Source organism: Alligator sinensis, unplaced genomic scaffold (assembly GCF_000455745.1).
Source record: "Alligator sinensis unplaced genomic scaffold, ASM45574v1 scaffold588_1, whole genome shotgun sequence".
Classification (NCBI taxonomy): domain Eukaryota; kingdom Metazoa; phylum Chordata; order Crocodylia; family Alligatoridae; genus Alligator; species Alligator sinensis.
This window is the reverse complement of record NW_005842244.1, coordinates 976,397-982,396: the sequence shown is the minus strand read 5'-3', so window position 1 is coordinate 982,396 and position 6,000 is coordinate 976,397. Positions and strand designations below refer to the sequence as shown.

General features: G+C 51.2%; 1 protein-coding gene across 10 annotated transcripts in view; it reads right to left on the bottom strand.

The window, feature by feature from the left end:
• PATJ (PATJ, crumbs cell polarity complex component) overlaps positions 1–6,000 on the bottom strand; it is a 231,990-nt gene that overhangs the window by 196,026 nt on the left and 29,964 nt on the right. The gene's annotated exons all lie outside the window — the stretch shown is intronic.

Sequence of the window (6,000 nt, the reverse complement as noted above, 5' to 3'; positions counted from 1 at the left end):
CAACGCTTCTTTTACCTAAGCTAAAGATCCCTGTGAAGCCCCAAAATACTGTGGGGTCTGCTCATCAAGAGGCTAAAGATTGGGACGTGCTGAGTTTGAAACACATAAGGGGATCAGCTTGTACAGGCTGATTGACCCAGTTTGATTCATACGTGCCCTTATGAACTGAATGCTGGCCCATGAGGGTGTCAGCTGGACACCCAGCTGGATTCAGAGGGATTCTGTTTACCTGTGTGCTTGTGTCGGACTCCAGTTTATTGTTGCTCTGATGAACTGATTCTTGGCATATGAGGGTGTCAGCCGGTCCATGCTGATCAACCCGGCCAGGTCAGGCGTGTCACAGTAACCTGTGTGTGTCTGACTGATTTGGTGACTGGAGGAACCCAGCCCCATTGAAACTGAGTCCTGCAAGATAGTTCCATTGGGGGTGAGGACTTGCAGAAGGGAGATATACAGCTCCATCTACAAACACAAGTAACACAAGCTGCACATTGACAGAATTACAAAGACCTTAGAAACATATCCCTAATAAATGAGTACACCCCAAAGTAACGGGCAAATCTGGTAACAGCGTGCTTTCCACCCCCTCGTCCAAGTCGCTGATGAAGATGTTAAACAGTGCGGGCCCAAGGACCGAGCCCTGGGGTACCCCACTGCTCACATCTCGCCAGGTTGAGTACGACCTGTCTACCACTACTCTCTGGGTGCGCCCCATCAGCCAATTTTTTACCCATCCAACTGTGCAGGCATCAATGCCACAGTCATTTAATTTATTGATGAGGATGGGGTGAGAGATGGTGTCGAAGGCCTTCTTAAAGTCCAAAAAGACTATGTCCACGGTGACACCATTATCCAAGGATTTAGTTACATGGTTATAAAAAGCAATCAGGTTGGTCAGGCAGGACCTGCCTTTGATGAACCCATGCTGGTTTCCCCTGAACACGATCTCCCCTGCAGGCCCCCCACAGATATGCTCCTTGATGATTCTCTCCATGATCTTCCCAAGCACTGAGGTGAGGCTTACAGGCCTATAGTTACTTGGGTCCTCCTTCCTCCCTTTCTTGAAAATTGGGACCACATTAGCCAGTTTCCAATCCCCTGGCACCTGGTTAGATGACCATGAATGCTCATACAGCTGGGCCAAGGGCTCCACAATGACCCCTGCCAGCTCCCTCAACACCCTTGAGTGGAGGGCATCTGGACCTGCAGATTTAAAAATGTCTAGCCCTTCCAGAAGATCCCTAACTACATCTGCGCTGATTGAAGGCCTGACAGAGCTATCCCCAAGACTGTACCTACCTCTGGTAGGTAGGATATCCCAGTTCCTGTTCAAGAAAACAGAGGCAAAGAAACTGTTAAAAATATCAGCTTTGTCTGGCGTAGCCACAAGGTTACCGTTTGCGTCTTGCAGGGGCCTTACACGGTCTGGTGCCCTCTTCTTGCTCCCAATGTACTTGAAAAAGGACTTTTTGTTGTCCTTAATCCTGGATGCTAGCCTGAGCTCCATCTCTGCCTTGGCCTTCCTAATGGCCCTCCTACACTCCTGGGCTGAGGAGGAGTACTCCTCCTTGGTGACAGCTCCTCCTTTCCACTGGTTGCACACCCCACTTTTAGTCCTCAGGCATTGCTGAATGCCCTTGCTGAGCCAAGGGGGTTTCTGAGCACTCTTACCCCACTTGCTTCTCTCAGAGACTGTTATCCTTTGGGCCTGTAGGATCGCCCCCTTAAGGTACGACCATCCCTTGTGCACTCCCATCTCCTCTACTTTCTGGGCCCTCAGTGCCTCCCTCACTAGTCTCCTAAGCTCATTGAAGTTGGCCCTTCTGAAGTCAAGGGCTTTAGCCTTGGTGTGAGCCCCTGACACCCTGCATTGGATAGTGAAATCCAGCAGGTAATGATTGCTATTGCCCAGGTGGTCAATGACCTGCAGTCCCCTTACCAGGTCATCCCTCATGACCAGGACCACGTCCAGCAAGGCGTTACCCCTACTGGGGCTGTGCACCTCCTGGATAAAGTGAAGGCCCTATAATACAGCCAGGAACCTACACGAGCGGTCAGACCTGGCTGTCTGCTCTTCCCAGCAAACGTCTGGGTAGTTTAGGTCACCCATGACAATAACATCCCTTGACCTAACTGCCTCCATAAGCTGACTGGAGAAGTCCGGGTCCAGCTCTTCCCCCTGGTTGGGTGGTCTGTAGTAGACACCCACCATAAGGTCCCTTTCACCATGCCCCCCTTGTAGTTTGACCCATAGTGTCTCTGCCCAACCTCCTCTAACCCGAAGCTAATCCCTGATGACGTGAGGTGCTCTTTGACATAGAGCTCAACGCCCCCACCTTTCCTCTCTGTCCTGTTTCTTCTGTATAGGGTGTATCCCCGAATGCCCGTCTCCCAGTCGTAGGTAGGGTCCCACCAGGTTTCTGTGAGCCCCACTAAGTCTGGGTTCTTACTCGCAATCAGGAGGCACAGTTCCTCCTGCTTACTCCCCATACTACAAGCATTAGTGTAGAGGCACTGAGGCCTCCTGAGGGTGCATATGCCTCCCCCCCACTCACAGGACAGTTGTGGCCCCCTGCTCCCTGGACGCTGTAGCTTACCTGGGCTTCCCTTCCTCTTGTCACCCTGCATGCTGGTGAAGCATCCTCTCCACTTGAAGCAGAGTTGCACCGAGCTCCCCTCTCTGCTCGGTGACAGCTCCTGGGAATTCCTTCTCCCTGGTACGCTATCCCAGGCCTTGGAGAGAGCCTCGCTCTCCCATATCTCCTCCTGTACCCCTCCAGGCAGCTCTATCTTCACTGAGCAGCTGCTCCAGAAACACTGCTCCTCTCCACACAGCTCCATACCCAGCCACACTGGGGCATCAGTACAGGTGCTCTGCTGCCCACTTAAACAAGTGAGTATTGCAATCCATTTGAAGAGTTTGAGTGTTTCTACTGCACATGCACCCCTGGGCCGGTAAGGAGATTGCCCCATAGCTACCTTACTGCGCATATGTGTATGTAGTGGACTGGACGAGCATAACCATGATATTGATCATGCCGCTTTAAAACTGGTGGGGTGGCGCCCAAGGGCCCCCTATTGACTGGCTGCCACTGCATGTCAGCAGGGAGTGAGACTGAGCCAGCCAGGCACCACTGCATGCAGCTCCCGGCCAAGTATCAGGAGCTGCTCCCTGCCGCCACATGCGGCTCCCAGGACTCAGCTGGAAGCCATTTGCAATGGAGCTGGGCTGGCAGGGCCTCACTCCCTGCTAGCACATGCGGCTCCCAGGATTCGGTCGAGAGCCATGCATCACCAAGAGGCTCCACCTGTTGCAGGCCATGAGCACTGAAGGGCCGCTGCCTGCTGATGCTGTGCAGCTTGGACCATGCGCCATGAGCTGGAGCCAACCCCACTCCCACTGGAGGACTGTGGTGCATGGGGCGGCAGGCAAAGGGCAGGAGATGCCCGAGCCCCTCTGACTGTGCCAGGCAGAAGCAATGGCTGTGGTCAGCCCAGCTTCATTGTGCAGGGCTCCCCACAACTCCCAGGGAAGCAGCAACGAGCTTGAGGGGGGAAGCTGCAGCCGAGTGCTCCTGCCCAAGCGCACGGAGGCTCCAGCTCTCGACCACCTTCCAACCACACTGCCTGACTAGTGTGATCAGCAGCCACATGCAGGGGGCTGAGTGGGTGAAAGGTGGCCCCACCACGAAGCAGCGTGCACTGGCCAGGGCCGGGGCCAGTGGGAGGGTGGAGCAGTTGCAGGCTGGACTGCAGGGCAAGAGCATGGAGCAGACTGCCCCAGGTGGGAGCAGGTGGGGCTGAGCCCCATGCAGAGCACCAGAGAGCAGCCACAGGCCAGAGGGGGCAGGGGGATAGACTGTATCTGTACCACCAAGTGAGCTCTGCTGCATGTACCCCTTGTCCCCACTTACCCCACCCACCCCCAGCCAGCTCCCAGGACCTAGCGCTTAGGTAGCCTACCAACATATGCACACCCAACCCACCCCACACACACACACACACACACACTCAAACACCCCCCCCCACAGCCCACCATGCCTATACACACCCCCACACTCCTCCACAAACACATCCTTACTTCCCCACACAATATACAAGAGTAAGACTTTATTTTGAGCTATTATGCAATCACCTCCATATATGCTATTCAAACGCACACAAATCAGGACAAAAATATTCAGGACTGGTTGAGGGTGATGGGGCAGGTTGTTAGAGGGGTTACACCCCCTCACTACCTGATAGGTTGTGCCAGGGGCGACATGTAGGGGGTGCATGTGGGTGCATGTGCACCCCCTACGTGTGTTGGTACACCCCTTGCAAAAGGGCACCCCCAACGTTGTCGGCGGCACCTGCAGGCGGTCCCTGATTGCTGCTGGCTGCCACAAATGCTGCTGGTGGTGCCTGCGGGTGGTCGCCGAGCCATGGTCAGTGCTCACCACCCCCCTGCTGTTGCTGACAGTGCCAGCGGCGTCTGCGGGAGCTCCCCACTCCCAGGCTCCCGCCACCACCGGCACAGCGATGCCCCCCCTGCTGCCGGGGGCACATGCCATTCATGGGTTGTGCCTGTGCCTCATGGCCTGAAGGGCTGAACTTTTGGGACCTCAGGGGCAGAACCTCTCTGCATACCACTTCTGGTCTCTACTACCCATAGAGACAAGTAGTCTACAAACCATCTGTAGAAGAACTTTGTTTGCAAATGAATGCCCACAATGTGGATGCCTCTGCTGCAGGCTACGGAGTAGGATACAGCTAAAAAATGGTGGCTCAGGCTGATTAAGGGCAACCTCAAGGTCAGCCCTAAATATCAACGTAGACATATCTCACCTTTATAAATACGTATCATGCAGTTCAATGCAAAGTTGAATTTAATCTACCTAACATAATCTTTACTTGCACACAAGTGTTGGGCTATGTAGTTTTTATCTTCTATCATTACCTACCAGCATGCTAACAATTAAAGATTTACTTCACAAACTCTCCCCACTTTGACTTTGAGTTAGTTGTCCCACATCCAGGCATCACTCGGGCTTCAATTTCATGGCTGATCTCCTGCCCCTACAAAACACTGCAGCTAAGATTTTCTGCTTTCCCTCATAAACCTGAACCATAGAAATCTATCCATGTCTTCCCATTCCCAGTACTGTAACTTGATGCCTTGGTTACCTCATGTCTCAGTTAACATGACCTTCTCCTCTAGCAAGATATGGAAGGTCACAAAGAAGAAATCACGGATGCAAACAAAATGGGGTGGCTCACTGAGAGGTTTGAGAAGAAGAAAAGAGGAAACTAAATGACTCAGTTGTTTTTTCTTTTCTATTTAGAAGATGTCTTTATAATTGACTAGACTTTCACAAATACGGTGAAACAACTTCATGGATGAAAATCCTATGATTTAGAAATTGCTTAATAAAATCACAGATAGTAAGATCAGAAAGAATTGCCAGTCTGAATGGACTATAATAAAGGTACACAACTCACCAAGGAATTCCTGTGACAAGTCCATTAATTTGTGATCAGATTAAAGCATGTCTTATAGAAAGAATATTGTGCTTTATATTTCAGTTGATACAAAATCTGCCCTCTCTCTTCCAACAGTCATATACTGAGACCATTAAAAATGTGTGCCTTATTTCTCATTGAAATAATGAGGTACAAGAGGTACCAAGGTATCAAGATCTTGAGCCTAGTACTACTGCCCTAAATTTTGCCTTCATATGCCTTTTCCCTGTACAAGTGACTACACGTGGATTTCCTTCTTTGTTCTTTTTTTTTTTTTTAATTAAACTGAAAATAGCATTATAATCTTAATCATTAATTCAGCTTTGGCTCAGGCTAACAGCAACAAAGGTACTGACCAATATAACTGTTGAGATGCACTTGTAAGAATGAAGAAGGTGTATCCAGCAAATTCATGGGAGGCAGGTATCTGTCTACCCAAACACATCATCAAAACTGGTGTCTGGAGAAACTGGGTTAGGGACTGAATGTCTATCAAGA